This window comes from Adelges cooleyi, unplaced genomic scaffold (assembly GCF_023614345.1).
Source record: "Adelges cooleyi isolate 19-005CV unplaced genomic scaffold, UGA_ACOO_1.1 ACOO_flye_CR_arks_rails_tigmint_CR_PRNA_667, whole genome shotgun sequence".
Classification (NCBI taxonomy): Eukaryota; Metazoa; Arthropoda; class Insecta; order Hemiptera; family Adelgidae; genus Adelges; species Adelges cooleyi.
Genome location: NW_026096368.1, coordinates 70,979 through 87,928, shown reverse-complemented (window position 1 = coordinate 87,928; position 16,950 = coordinate 70,979). Strand labels below are relative to the sequence as shown.

Sequence of the window (16,950 nt, the reverse complement as noted above, 5' to 3'; positions counted from 1 at the left end):
TTTTTAAATTAATATTATATTTAAAATTTATAATTATGGTTTAAAAATAGTATTTGGTTGACTTTAGTTGGTTTTAAGCGGTTACGGCGCTCATTAAACACATATCCTGCCTTCGAAAAAACTCTTTCGCATGGTACCGATGTCGCCATTGCACAACACTTTTCTCGTGCCAAAATTCGTAAATGTGGGTAGTTGTACCCATGCTCTTTCCACCAAGCCAAGGGATCACCAGTTCTAATCAAAAGATCTTCTTCTAAATATCTATTAACCTCAATTATGCCTTTGGATGTATTTGTCCCTTGGGGTGTTACATTTGATCTAATTATGTCAAAACTATTCCAAATACTAAACTCATCACTTTCTATCTCCTCATTGCAGCTAGTTGTTGTCATATTATCTTGTATTGTTTTATTAAATTTAACTTTTTCTGCTGTAGCACTTATTATTCTATTTTTCGTAAGAGTGGCAACTTTCTCACTTAAGGGTAACTGTTTAAACCTGGGATCTAAAAATGTACAATTGGTAAGAGTGTTACTATTTTCCAAGTTGGAGAAACGTTTTTCTAGTCCTTTTTTCAACTCTACAATAACTTTTGTAATATTAATATCATAATTTTTCACATACATCTTTTCAGTTATTGCCTTTAGACTATTAGCCATTACAATAGCCAGAGAAGCACTCATATAGTTCTCTCAACTCACTGCTTTAGTAACTTCTTCAAATGGCTTTAAAATAAGACAATGTTCCTTACATATTTTCCAATCATTTGGTAACAAAGCGGGCAAATTAATATCGAGAATAGCAACTGTTGCTTTTAACGCATTTTCCAATTCTAAGAAACGACTTAACAAATAATAGGTAGAATTCCACCGCGTGGCTACATCTTGCAATATTTTTTTTGGTGTAGCTCCCAAATTTCGTTGATATTTATCAAGTTCATGGGAGGCATTCGCACTTCTTTTGAAATGCCCCACCAACGATTTAATTTTAATTATTATATTTGTTATTTCAGTTATTTTTAACGATTCTTGGACTATTAAATTTAGTGAATGGTCAAAACATCCAAAATGCTTTAGATTCAAACTATTTATTGCTCCTTTAATATTATAGGCATTGTCAGATACAATTAATACAATTTTGTCATTTAGCTCCCAGTCAGTTATAATTGTCTGCATTTCTTTACTCAAATTTGAACTAGTATGTGTCTCTTTAAAAGGAGAACATTGCAACAAAACCGAATTTAAACTAAAGTTGCTATCTAAATAATGGGCCGTTAACGCTAAGAAGCTTTGATTGTTAATGGAAGTCCAACAATCTGTTGTTAAACATATAGATAATGCTTCTGCTTTCATTTTAATTTTCATATCGGATACACATTTCTCATATAAATAAGGTAGTGCGGTATTTGATAAAGTCTTTCGACTTGGCAGGGTGTATGATGGATTTAATAATTTAATAAAATTCTTGAACCCTGTGTCTTCTACCATACTAAATGGTCTACAGTCTATATAAAATAATTTTAATAAACCATCATCTAAAGTTTTTTTACCGCTTGCAGATATTTTCTTTGGGACATAAGCGTGCAAAGAAAGTTGGTTGCTAGCCTTTCTTTTAGCTACATACCCTTTTTTAATTGTAGGTGTATCTTCATTAGCCAATGGATCGTCCACATTATCTTCCATACGACAACTACTAGTAGAGGCAACATCCATGCGACAACCACTTGTAGAGGCAACAACAGGTGGTTGTTGTACCTAAAGTTAAATGAGCCATGATATTATGTACATATAATAAATATATACTAAATAATTAAAAATAAAATAGATAAGTATTCATTGTCAAATACTAAACTAAAAATAGTATGATAAAATATAATACAATTATTTTTAAGTTGTAAATACTATTGGTAGTACACTGATAATTATTTTAAATAAATTATAGAAAACTCTAAATTCAAGTAAAATAAACTTGTCTGAGCTTACTTGTGGTAACTCAAATGTAGAGGGTATTCCTAAATTAACCAATGGATGCCTCCTTTCCATATGTTTTTTTTAATTAGACATGGTAGTTTTATGTGAAATTTTTACATGACATGCATCCCATTTGGCATGATTTGAGACAATATAAGTAAAAAACTGCCATAGTTCACTAGTTCGTTTTCTCGAGTCACTCATGATAAAATTCAGTTATAACTTGAGTAGAACTATCTTTATTTTAATATTACACAGATGACAAAACTTATGAATTATAATTAAGATAGTTTTTTTTACAATTTACACTAGCTGTTAAAGAAATCAATGTGAATATTTAGAAGGCATAAGACGATAAGGGTGAAAATATTGGCAAAATCACTCGAGGGGAAGTCACGTGACCACAATCACGTGTATGTTAAAAAAAAAGTGAAAATAGAATACTTTTTAGATTTTCCATATCATGGCAGAAAAAACCAAAAGCCTTATTTTAAACTAATTGCAATAGTGAAAAATCTGAAAATACCACCATGTTAAAATTTACGTACTATAATACCTTACTTAGGCCATTATTTAGATTTTCTGAAATAATTAGAAATTTATTAACTTTTTTTTTGCAAAATAACTATAACAATAATAATTATAATAACTATTAGTGTACCTACTACCAATAGTATTTACAGCTTAAAAATTTTAGTATATTTTATTATACTATTTTTAGTTAAATATTTGTCAATGAATACATACTATATTATTTGTAGTTATTTAATACAAATATATATATACGTACATATATATATGTATACATATATATATAAACGTACATATATATATATGTATACATATATATATAATACATATGTACATAATATCATGGCTTATTTAATGTTAGGTACCTACCTGAAATAACAGATGGTTGTTGTTTCATAAGTTTGTGCTTCTACAAGTAGTTGTCGTTTAGCATATAATGTGAAAGGTCCATCGTCTAATGATTAATATCTACTTACACTTAAAAAAACTCATGCTGCTAAATGAAAGGCTAGAAACCAATACTTATCAAATACTTCTTTGCCTGTTTTATATGAAAAATGTGCACCTAAATTATATGAAGATACATATAAAAGTAGATTCATTATCCTTAAGTTAAATGACAGATTGTGGAACTTTAATCAATATTCAAAGCTGATTTTGTTTAAAATATATTTTGTTACTATATACGTCATTTGAAGAAAAACATACTAGTTTAAATCTGAGTCAAGAAATACAGACTATTATAAGTGTCTGAGAGCTAGATAATACAATTTTACTAATGGTATCTGATAGTACCTCCGTATAAAAGGAGCGTTGAATAATTAAAATATTAAGCATTCTGGATGTTTTGCCCATTCGCTCAATTTAATTGTCCAAGAATCGTTAAAAAGTAACTGAAATAACAAATATAATTAATACAATTAAATCATTGGTGGGGCATTTCAAAAGAAGTTCGAATGCCTCCCATAAACTTGATAAATATCAACGAAATTTGCGAGCTACACCAAAAAAAAATATTGCAAGATGTAGCCACACGGTGGAATTCTACCTATTATATGTTAAGTCGTTTCATAGAATTGGAAAATGCGTTAAAAGCAACAGTTGTTATACTCGATATTAATTTGCCTACTTTATTACCAAATGATTGCAAAATTTGTAAGGAACTTTGTCTTATATTAAAGTCGTTTGAGGAAGTTACTAAAGCAGTGAGTGGAGAAATATACATGAGTGATTCTTTGGTAATTATTACGGGCAATAGCTTAAAGGCAGTGACAGATAAAATGTATGTAAAAGATCATGTTACTAATATTTCAAAAGTTATTTTACAACTGAAAAATGGACTCGTCAAACGTTTCTCCAACTTGGAAAACAGTAATTTAAGAATAGTACATTTTTAGAACCAAGATTTAAATAGTTACCATTAACCTAAAAAATTCCGCTTAAACAAAATCTGAAATTATAAATGCTACAGTAGACATAGTAAATTAGATCAAATGTTATTATGCATAAGGAACAAATACCTATATCTAAAGGTATTATTTAAGAGTATGTTATACACCTAATTGTACAGCGTTAAATATACCTACGCAGAATGCGTTTTACTCGCTCTGTGAAGCTGTATTTCATAGCAAAAATACTGATAACAAAAATGAAAAATGAAAAGAATTTGGAAACAATGTCATACCTATTCTTTTTTGGATAAACCAAATATTTAACATTTAAAATCATTATTTTTTTACTTTCAAAAAAACTAGGTATTGACAATTAATACTTTTTTTATGTTGTTATTTTCAAAATCGGACATGGCATTGTCTCTGAAATTTTGATATCATTCGATTTTATAATAGGTGTTTTTGCTCTAAAACCACTATGAACTGAGTAAAGCGTATTCTGCGTAGTTATGTTTCAATTAATTTTTTTTTAAATCCCTGTCAAGGATGCTGCTGTGGTAATTCAAAAACACAGTCCTAATTACTGAACAAATATTAACACTTCAGTTTTATGTTAAAATTAGGATTTTCCAAAAAAATGACTATACGGAATAACATAACGCCTTAATAAATAGGGGAAATAACGTCCTCTTAAGTCAATAGATATCTAGAAATAGATTTATTATCAAAAGTAGGTAATCCTTTAGCTTGGTGGAAGTAATATTGGTTCAATTTACCACATTTAGTATTTACGTGTCTCAAAAACGTATTATTAATAGGACCCTTTGATGATGAAATCAAATATGTCAGCGTAACGCTTAGCAATTAGCAATAATAAAGTATACTGTAGGTATATTATATGTACACAGTAAAATATATAGTAATAGTAAAATTGATATCCCGTTACGCGGCAATTTTTTTTCTGAAGATAACGATTCGAGACGATGTGCAATAACCTGTATATTTCAACCATAGTTACAGACAACCGTCCGTGACAGCTGCGGTCACTGGGGCCTTCTCACTTCGCCGCAGAACGCGACGGCTGACCGGCGACCGTTCTTAGGCTGATACGTGATGGCGACTTTGTGAAATGTTAAATATTCGATCAGTAGAATAAGTGGTGACAAGTCACCATAAAAAGTAACGGTGACCCCCAACTCATTATAGTCCGTGATTTGGTGTAGAGATGGGAGAAAGTGACAAAATTTAGTAACGGTTACAATGGTGACAGTGACCAAAATGTCACCGTTACTTTTTATGGTGACTTGTCACCACTTATTCTACTGATCGAATATTTAACATTTCACAAAGTCGCCATCACGTATCAGCCTAAGAACGGTCGGAGTTGGGGGTAGTTCTTCCAAAAAATGATAACGCGTGATAAGAAAAAAAATGTTACATAACCTATAAAATGTGTAATACTACAGATAGTACCAACATCGATTTTACCAAAAACCCGCCAAAAGAAATTTCGTATTTTAATATCAAAAACATTGCCTTTAGTTAGGTTCTTATCTTTATTGCAAATTTTAGTTAGATCTTTATCAATTATTTAAATCGTAAATCGTAACAATTTAAATCGTATACACTATACACGTAAAATTCATAATAAATTACATTATATTATACCTATCATATAAGTATATGTTATAATTTAATATTATTTGGTATAAAATAATAATAATTTTATTAAAATTTCCCTCAAATTGTTTATATTACTATTTAAATAAAACATTATTTTTACGTTTTACCTAAATTAGTTAACGATTTCAGAATTTGGCTGTCAAGTATAAATTAGTTTTACCACATCTTACATATGTATTCTGTAGTTAAAGAATACAGGTAGGAGCTTATAAGCTTTGTCTTCAATCTTGTCTTTTAGAAGATATATTATTAACAACATTTGGTACCTAAAGGATATATTAGAGCAAGATAACGGAACATATGCCACTTGTAGTTTAAATACCTTACATGAATAACTAGAACAAAACACATATTTCATTTTCAAGTTTTCACATAAATCAATATATACATTATAAGGTTATAGTCCAAAGTGAACCTTTTGCCAGATAAAGACTCGTGAAGAGAAAAAAAATTGTTGTACGGCCCCTTTTGCATGGGATAATAGGTAGATAATACGAATATGGCATAATATAAAATTACTGTAAACTAGATTTAACAATTCTGTTGTATTAATAAAAAAGATCAAACTTGGGTCGTAATCGTATAAACGTCATACTCAATAAATATATAATGTAATTTAATAAAAACTTGCTTTTATGTTGGTGAGATTATCAAATCAGACTGATCGGTATTAAAATACCTTGCAAGACTGAATGTTATTTATAATCAATTAGTAGGTTTTTAAAATAATTATTATTCACTAAATATTTTACAGAAATTAGTTTATATTAAGCTACTCCGGGTATATATTTTTATTATATAAACCAAACTAAACAAAATGAATTTGTTCTGAAATAGTTATTCATATGATTTAAAAATATGATACAATTTTTGGTCAATATAAATTTGCAAATTTACAATTATCTCTTGATTTGAAAATGTCCTTGTTTGTTAGAAGATTGCATAGCCCATATTTTATTAATCTATGTACTTATTCATTTATTATGGCCATTTACTTAGTGAATAGTTAAATTAATAATTTATGAATAATTACACCAGAAATCGCATAATATGACAATTGATACACATTAATGCGAGCGTATCAAATACTCATCACATAAATGTTGATCTACCCTTGGTATGGTACAAAGATCTTAATTAAATAACTGCAAAACTTCTTCAAACGATTGTACTGTTCCATCCTTTATAAATTAGGTATGGTACCCTCGTGTTTAATATATATTTTTCTGTTCTAGGAACTTGCTTTCTGTTGTAGTTAAATAATTTTTGGATTAAATCCTGCCGTTTTACGGTGGACAATATTGACATAAAGCTTTTTTTTAATTATTTTAATTAATACTCTGATAATCAGATAGTATAAAAATCGATTAGAAATTAGAATACCTACTTAGGTATATCCATATTTCATTTAGATCTTTTAAAATTATATTTTCATAGATCCATAGATTTATAAGAATTTTTGATATTTCACATTTCCAAACATAAGTAGAATTAAATGTCTAAAGTGATGCTGTAAGATACTAGTGAAAAGTAATAAAAAATTTTTGTACAAGCCTGGCAAAGACTTGGCTAATTATCTTTTACCTCGATTGCCTTTGTAGAAATACAATTATTTTCAATTAGATTTGTTTCTTATAGAAGTGATATTATAACTTTTCTGTTATTAATTCTGCCTACATTCCATTTATTAAGAAATGTATACTTTTCTTATATTATAAAAAAAATAGAAATAATACATATTATAAAATAAATAGATAAAATTGCAAGTTGCAGCACCTCATCATATTTATTTATCTCTTATCTCGCTTATCTCTTATCTCATCGAGATCTGCTGTTAAAGCTCTTTTTGCCCACAAAAAGTTTAATAAGTTATAATAAGACTGATTTAAGTATGTTAATATTTACTTAAGATTGGTGAAGTTGTAAAAATTTAAATGATATAAACGTAGCTATGGACATATTTAATGTGAAAACTAATGAGGCTATTTCCAATTCCACTAATATGTAAGTAATAAAATTGTCAAATCAGAAATTAAAAGATTGAATATCAAGCGGTCAGGTTAACTCTATTTTAACTAAGTGAACATTTAAAAACAGATTAGATAATCCCATTTTTATTTAACATTAATTAAAAATGGTATAATTGTGTTAGGAATATCTTATACCCCCATAATTTTGGTTAGAAATACTAGATTAAACTAGTAGAAGATAATTCTAACTTTATACTGTTAAACAGTTGTACTTAACTAAATTGTAGTTAACAATGAAAAGTATAAAAGTTGTAGGTATTTAATTTATCATTATTTTCAGGTAAGTGCCCCAATAGATGTGTCTTCATTCCTTTACACAAAACAGGAAATAAATAACTGTTCAGTAGTTATTATCTATTATTTCAGTCGGTAATTATAATTACTAGGGCTCTAGTTATAATTACTAGACTGTAGCCATTATAAACCAATATCGTTATCACTGTCTCTATCAAAAATATTTGAAAATCATTAAATCCCAAATAATGAAGTAGTATAATATTTGGTTATTAAAACATATTTACATGGTTTTACGAGTTTTTATAGTTGAATTTGAATAAAACTGACCATATGGTTTTCAATATTCAAAACTATTTTAATCTGGATAACTTAAAGTTTAGAGGTCAAAACTGTATAGAGCTACAAAATTGTGTTTCATGAATTATGATTCATATAAGATGTAACTGCGTTACTATTAAAAAGAAAATAGTTGTATACTTTGATTCATTGATAACTGACTAAAATGAAAATATCAAAAATATTGAATATGTTATAAAACTATTCAATTATTATCAAGACATTATTTATATATGTCTATAGTTATTAGATAATAGCAGGTATTGTTAAGGGTTAAACTTACTAAAGCTTATTTATTATTTAAATGTTGAATCTATAATTATTTACTACATTATACTATGCATATAAATAAAGATAACAGTATCTGGACTTTATAATACAATTTATATCGAACACATCATTGTATACTCAAAGAGAGTATTCAATATGTTAAACATCCTTCGTTTAAACGTATTATATAATATCACTTAATACAATATACAGATACAAATCACTCGTTATCGAGAGTAAACGTGTCTATGAGAACAGATTTAGAAAAAATACATTTGGTTTACTTTTACTTTATTGTGTCAAAAACTACATCTAAAAACTATTGCATTTCTAAATAATAAAATTATAAACAAATATATACTATATACTAAATACGCTTTGAATTTTTATCATAATTAAATATTATTTAATTAAAAATTATCAAAAAAGTAAGTGGTTATTAAAACATGTTTTCAGTTGTAAAATAACACAAACAAAAATGTTTTGAAAAATAATTTAACCTAATTGAAATTATTATGAGAGAAAATTAGTCAATCACACTATATAATTAAGCTAACCAAGAAAAAACAACTTTTATTTCTAAAAAACAATATAGACTTCCTGTCTATCAGGCTACCTATAGTAACACAGTATACATTTCAGACCAATTTTATAATTTATAAAGTACAATTCATAAAGTTTGATAAGTCATTTAAATAAATAATAAATAGTAATAATAGAAATAATAAATGTAATAGTTTAAAACACATAAAATAATCTGGTAAAAAGTATAAATAGTATAAAATGATACTTAAGTAAAGATATTTTTTAACTAAAAATGTATATATTATAAACTAAACATCAAAATTTACAAATGTATAATTACTTGGTTTAGCAAAAAAAAAATTGTACCGTTTTTTTTTTAATCTAGGTATTCAAAATTTTGACTACACAATTTTTCCTAACAACATCAACATAATTTCACAACAGTTTACAAATTTTCAATCTTTCAGTTAGGTCAAGATATTTTTACAATAAATTAATATTTTAATGTTATTAAGGTAAGTAAATATTAAAAAATAAGCAAATACAGAAGCTACATTTATAATTTATTTGGTAGGCTAATAATTATGTTTGTCAAAATTGTAATAGTAATATACTGTTAGTATCGTTAAACTAAAGATACTTGTATTGACACAAGTGTAAAATATTCAAACAATAATACAAGTATTCAAAAAAAAAAAAAATTTAAACAATCTTAATTTTGTTTTAATGTAGTTGAAAATTAAAAATATTTAGCCAAATGAGATATCAGTGTAGTGGTCATAAATACAGTACAGTTTATATGGACGTTGAAGACAGGATAATAAGTTATTCAATATAAACAACTGAATTACAGTTGATTAATAATAAATTATAATGAGACTTTTTTAAATAAAATTAAACAAAATATAAAGAGATTGAAGATGATACTACGATGTTTAACAGCAGGTAAACAGAAATACTGGGTGGCGTTTATACTGTTAGTCTGATACAGAATATTCTTCCAGGGGTTTTGCACAAAATTCAATTAACTTCAACAACAAATATTCAAATATAGTGTCAAAAATCCGTCTATGGATTACAGTGTCCATGGAGAAATATATGATATGTCCATTTAATCTTCCTCTGGTCACATTCTAGCTGAAAAAACAACAAATGGTTAAATAATATTAATAAATAATTATAATATAAAACCAATTTTAAATGAATTACTAATGTTAACGTTTGTTAATTGTGAAGTTAAAATTAAATATAACGAAAATTGATAATGACATTTTTTTATACCATTCAACTTAAATTATCTATCAATAACACTTGGAAGAGTGATTTCATGAATAGACTATAATTGTGACCGGTATATATCAAGTGGACCTAGTTTGTTATCTCATACCAATGAAGCGTAAGATCTACAAGTAAATGCAATTTTTCTTGTACAAAAACTAACAATGTTAGAAAATAGTAAATTAAATTATTAAAAAGAAAGATAATTTACATTTGATTTCTTTTTTTTAAATACCCTATATTAGGGTGTTTTAGATTGATATTAAACTAATTTTGTATCAATATTTGTATTAATACTACAAATCTAGAATGTTTTCCTTACCTAGTCTATTTAGACAAATGATAAAACAATTATTTCTTCCAGTTAGTGTCGATGGAGAACTGTTCAACCAGAATCTTTGACTCATCTTAAAACTGAAAGATATATTATTAATAAATAAGTTAAAAGTTGAAATGTTAATTATTAAAATAATAGAGATTAAATCAATTAAAACAATTTTACAAAAAATAACTCCATACCTGTTACCACACTTAATCAGACTAGAGATAGTTTCAGGAATCGAACCGCTCTAATGAATAAGCATACCGATAAGCTTTTTATGACTTCAGACAACTACCATCATACTGTAAAACATAATTTACTTGTATTAATATTTTTATTTAAATAGGATGTAATAATATTGTCACACAAATTAGTACAATATAGTGTATGTATGAACTTTGTCGCTAGGCACTATAATTGATAAATATATTATGTTATTCATATTAAATATTGCATGTTTATACTATGTGAAAATAAGAGTTTTGAATTATGAATTAAAAAAGAATTCTAATAAAAATATTCATTTAATATTAATAAGAAACGAAAGTAAATTTTATTTACCAATAATTATCGTTGTCGTCATATGAACTAGTTGGGTTTTTGTCATTATAAATGTATCGTAAAAATGTGTACTATTATATATTATATTTAAGAAAATATAATATATTTTAACACGGTTTTTTTTTTATCATTTGAATTATTGCCGTTTAGTTCTAGAGATAACAGTTAACTCTGACAAACGTTAGTTATATTTTAGTGGGTTCAGGGCAGTTCTTCCAAAAAATGATAAGAGATAAGAGTTCTTCCAAAAGATAACACAATTTTTATTTTATCAGCGTGACCAACCCAGAAACACCAAAATATAAAATCACATTCTATCAGTCTGCCAATTCTATCAGAATAAAAGTAACTAAAATATAACTAACGTTTGTCAGAGTTAACTGTTATCTCTAGAACTAAACGGCAATAATTCAAATGATAAAAAAAATAACCGTGTTAAAATATATTATATTTTCTTAAATAGTACACATTTTTACGATACATTTATAATGACAAAAAACCAACTAGTTCATATGACGACAACGATAATTATTGGTAAATAAAATTTACTTTCGTTTCTTATTAATATTAAATGAATATTTTTATTAGAATTCTTTTTTAATTCATAATTCAAAACTCTTATTTTCACATAATATAAACTTGCAATATTTAATATGAATAACATAATATATTTATCAATTATAGTACCTAGCGACAAAGTTCAGACATACACTATATTGTACTAATTTGTGTGACAATATTATTACATCCTATTTAAATAAAACTATTAATACAAGTAAATTATGTTTTACAGTATGATGGTAGTTGTCTGAAGTCATAAAAAGCTTATCGGTATGCTTATTCATCAGAGCGGTTCGATTCCTGAAACTATCTCTAGTCTGATTAAGTGTGGTAACAGGTATGGAGTTATTTTTTGTAAAATTGTTTTAATTGATTTAATCTCTATTATTTTAATAATTAACATTTCAACTTTTAACTTATTTATTAAAAATATATCTTTCAGTTTTAAGATGAGTCAAAGATTCTGGTTGAACAGTTCTCCATCGACACCAACTGGAAGAAATAATTGTTTTATCATTTGTCTAAATAGATTAGGTATGGAAAACATTCTAGATTTGTAGTATTAATACAAATATTGATACAAAATTAGTTTAATATCAATCTAAAACACCCTAATATAGGGTATTTAAAAAAAAAGAAATCAAATGTAAATTATCTTTCTTTTTAATAATTTAATTTACTATTTTCTAACATTGTTAGTTTTTGTACAAGAAAAATTGCATTTACTTGTAGATCTTACGCTTCATTGGTATGAGATAACAAACTAGGTCCACATGATATATACCGGTCACAAATATAGTCTATTCATGAAATCACTCTTCCAAGTGTTATTGATAGATAATTTAAATTGAATGGTATAAAAAGTTGGAAGTTAAATGGTATAAAAAAATGTCATTATCAATTTTCGTTATATTTAATTTTAACTTCACAATTAACAAACCTTAACATTAGTAATTCATTTAAAATTGGTTTTATATTATAATTATTATTAATATTATTTAACCATTTGTTGTTTTTTCAGCTAGAATGTGACCAGAGGAAGATGTAATGGACATATCATATATTTCTCCATGGACACTGTAATCCATAGACGGATTTTTGACACTATATTTGAATATTTGTTGTTGAAGTTAATTGGATTTTGTGCAAAACCCCTGGAAGAATATTCTGTATCAGACTAACATTATTAAAACCACCCAGTATTTCTGTTTACCTGCTGTTAGACATCGTAGTATCATCTCCAATCTCTTTATATTTTGTTTAATTTTATTTAAAAAAGTCTCATTATAATTTATTATTAATCAACTGTAATTCAGTTGTTTACTTATTGAATAACTTATTATCCTGTCTTCAACGTCCATATAAACTGTACTGTATTTATGACCACTACACTGATATCTCATTTGGCTAAATATTTTTAATTTTCAACTACATTAAAACAAAATTAAGATTGTTTAAATTTTTTTTTTTTTTGAATACTTGTATTATTGTTTGAATATTTTTACACTTTAAGTGTCAATACAAGTATCTTTAGTTTAACGATACTAACAGTATATTATTATTACAATTTTGACAAACATAATTATTAGCCTACCAAATAAATTATAAATGTAGCTTCTGTATTTGCTTATTTATTAATATTTACTTACCTTAATAACATTAAAATATTAATTTATTGTAAAAATATCTTGACCTAACTAAAAGATTGAAAATTTGTAAACTGTTGTGAAATTATGTTGATGTTGTTAGGAAAAATTGTGTAGTCAAAATTTTGAATACCTAGATTAAAAAAAAAAAACGGTACAATTTTTTTTTTGCTAAACCAAGTAATTATACATTTGTAAATTTTGATGTTTAGTTTATAATATATACATTTTTAGTTAAAAAATATCTTTACTTAAGTATCATTTTATACTATTTATACTTTTTACCAGATTATTTTATGTGTTTTAAACTATTACATTTATTATTTCTATTATTACTATTTATTATTTATTTAAATGACTTATCAAACTTTATGAATTGTACTTTATAAATTATAAAATTGGTCTGAAATGTATACTGTGTTACTTTAGGTAGCCTGATAGACAGGAAGTCTATATTGTTTTTTAGAAATAAAAGTTGTTTTTTCTTGGTTAGCTTAATTATATAGTGTGATTGACTAATTTTCTCTCATAATAATTTCAATTAGGTAAAATTATTTTTCAAAACATTTTTGTTTGTGTTATTTTACAACTGAAAACATGTTTTAATAACCACTTACTTTTTTGATAATTTTTAATTAAATAATATTTAATTATGATAAAAATTCAAAGCGTATTTAGTATATAGTATATATTTGTTTATAATTTTATTATTTAGAAATGCATTAGTTTTTAGATGTAGTTTTTGACACAATAAAGTAAAAGTAAACCAAATGTATTTTTTCTAAATCTGTTCTCATAGACACGTTTACTCTCGATAACGACTGATTTGTATCTGTGTATTGTAATACAAGGGATATTATATAATGCGATTAAACGAAGGATGTTTAACATATTGAATACTCTCTTTGAGTATACAATGATGTGTTCGATATAAATTGTATTATTAAGTCCAGATACCGTTATCTTTATTTATATGCATAGTATAATGTAGTAAATAATTATAGATTCAACATTTAAATAATAAATTAGCTTTAGTAAGTTTAACCCTTAACAATACCTGCTATTATCTAAAAACTATAGATATATATAAATAATGTCTTGATAATAATTGAATAGTTTTATAACATATTCAATATTTTTGATATTTTCATTTTAGTCAGTTATCAATGAATCAAAGTATACAACTATTTTCTTTTTAATAGTAACGCAGTTACATCTTATATGAATCATAATTCATGAAACACAATTTTGTAGCTCTACACAGTTTGACCTCTAAACTTTAAGTTATCCAGATTAAAATAGTTTTGAATATTGAAAACCATATGTTTAGTTTTATTCAAATTCAACTATAAAAACTCGTAAAACCATGTAAATATGTTTTAATAACTAAATATTATATTACTTCATTATTTGGGATTTAATGATTTTTCAAATATTTTTGATAGAGACAGTGATAACAATATTGGTTTATAATGGCTACAGTCTAGTAATTATAACTAGAGCCCTAGTAATTATAATTACCGACTGAAATAATAGATAATAACTACTGAACAATTATTTATTTCCTGTTTTGTGTAAAGGAATGAAGACACATTTGTTAAAACTATTGGGGCACTTACCTGAAAATAATGATAAATTAAATACCTACAACTTTTATACTTTTCATTGTTAACTACAATTTAGTAAAGTACAACTGTTTAACAGTATAAAGTTAGAATTATCTTCTACTAGTTTAATCTAGTATTTCTAACCAAAATTATGGGGGTATAAGATATTCCTAACACAATTATACCATTTTTAACTAATGTTAAATAAAAATGGGATTATCTAATCTGTTTTTAAATGTTCACTTAGTTAAAATAGAGTTAACCTGACCGCTTGATATTCAATCTTTTAATTTCTGATTTGACAATTTTATTATATACATATTAGTGGAATTGGAAATAGCCTCATTAGTTTTCACATTAAATATGTCCATAGCTACGTTTATATCATTTAAATTTTCACAACTTCACCAGTCTTAAGTAAATATTAACATACTTAAATCAGTCTTATTATAACTTATTAAACTTTTTGTGGGCAAAAAGAGCTTTAACAGCAGATCTCGATGAGAACGAGATAAGAGATAAATAAATATGATGAGATGCTGCAACTTGCAATTGTACCTATTTATTTTATAATATGTATTATTTCTATTTTTTTTATAATATAAGTAAAGTATACATTTCTTAATAAATGGAATGTAGACAGAATTAATAACAGAAAAGTTATAATATCACTTCTATAAGAAACAAATCTAATGACTTGGTTATCGCTAAGTAAATGGCCATATTAAATGAATAAGTACATAGATTAATAAAATATGGGCTATGCAATCTTCTAACAAACAAGGACATTTTCAAATCAAGAGATAATTGTAAATTTGCAAATTTATATTGACCAAAAATTGTATCATATTTTTAAATCATATGAATAACTATTTCAGAACAAATTCATATTGTTTAGTATGGTTTATATAATAAAAATATATACCCAGAGTAGCTTAATATAATCTAATTTCTGTAAAATATTAAGTGATTAATAATAATTTTTTTAAAAACCTACTAATTGATTATAAATAACATTCAGTCTTGCAAGGTATTTTAATACCGATCAGTCTGATTTGATAATCTTACCAACATAAAAGCAAGTTTTTATTAAATTACATTATATATTTATTGAGTATGACGTTTATACGATTACGACCCTAGTTTGATCATTTTTATTAATACAACAGAATTGTTAAATCTAGTTTACAGTAATTTTATATTATGCCATATTCGTATTATCTACCTATTATCCCATGCAAAAGGGGCCGTACAACAATTTTTTTCTCTTCACGAGTCTTTATCTGGCAAAAGGTTCACTTTGGACTATAACCTTATAATGTATATATTGATTTATGTGGAAACTTGAAAATTAAATATGTGTTTTGTTCTAGTTATTCATGTAAGGTATTTAAACTACAAGTGTCATATGTTCCGTTATCTTGCTCTAATATATCCTTTAGGTACCAAATTTTGTTAATAATATATCTTCTAAGAGACAAGATTGAAGACAAAGCTTATAAGCTCCTACCTGTATTCTTTAACTACAGAATACATATGTAAGATGTGGTAAAACTAATTTATACTTGACAGCCAAATTCTGAAATCGTCAACTAATTTAGGTAAAAAGTAAAAATAATGTTTTATTTAAATAGTAATATAAACAATTTGAGGGAAATTTTAATAAAATTATTATTATTTTATACCAAATAATATTAAATTATAACATGTACTTATATGATAGGTATATACTATAATATAATGTAATTTATTATGGATTTTACGTGTATAGTGTATACGATTTAAATTAGATAATTGATAAAGATCTAACTACAATTTGCAATAAAGATAAGAACCTAACTAAAGGCAATGTTTTTGATATTAAAATACGAAATTTCTCTTGGCGGGTTTTTGGTAAAATCGATGTTGGTACTATCTGTAGTATTACACATTTTATAGGTTATGTAACATTTTTTTCTTATCACGCGTTATCATTTTTTGGAAGAACTACCCCCAACCCTAT

The 16,950-nt window shown here is 25.7% G+C and overlaps 2 long non-coding RNA genes across 2 annotated transcripts; one reads left to right on the top strand and one right to left on the bottom strand.

The window, feature by feature from the left end:
- Positions 1-9,897: 9,897 nt before the first annotated feature.
- Positions 9,898-11,168, bottom strand: LOC126845097 (uncharacterized). Its single transcript, XR_007686692.1, has 4 exons — positions 11,135-11,168; positions 10,771-10,875; positions 10,574-10,665; positions 9,898-10,110 (listed from the first exon to the last, which is right to left on the bottom strand). It is a non-coding gene; the product is annotated as an uncharacterized LOC126845097 (long non-coding RNA).
- Positions 11,169-11,488: 320 nt separating this feature from the next.
- On the top strand, positions 11,489-13,411 carry LOC126845085 (uncharacterized). Its single transcript, XR_007686689.1, has 4 exons — positions 11,489-11,668; positions 11,928-12,032; positions 12,138-12,229; positions 12,717-13,411. It is a non-coding gene; the product is annotated as an uncharacterized LOC126845085 (long non-coding RNA).
- The last annotated feature ends 3,539 nt before the right edge of the window (positions 13,412-16,950 follow it).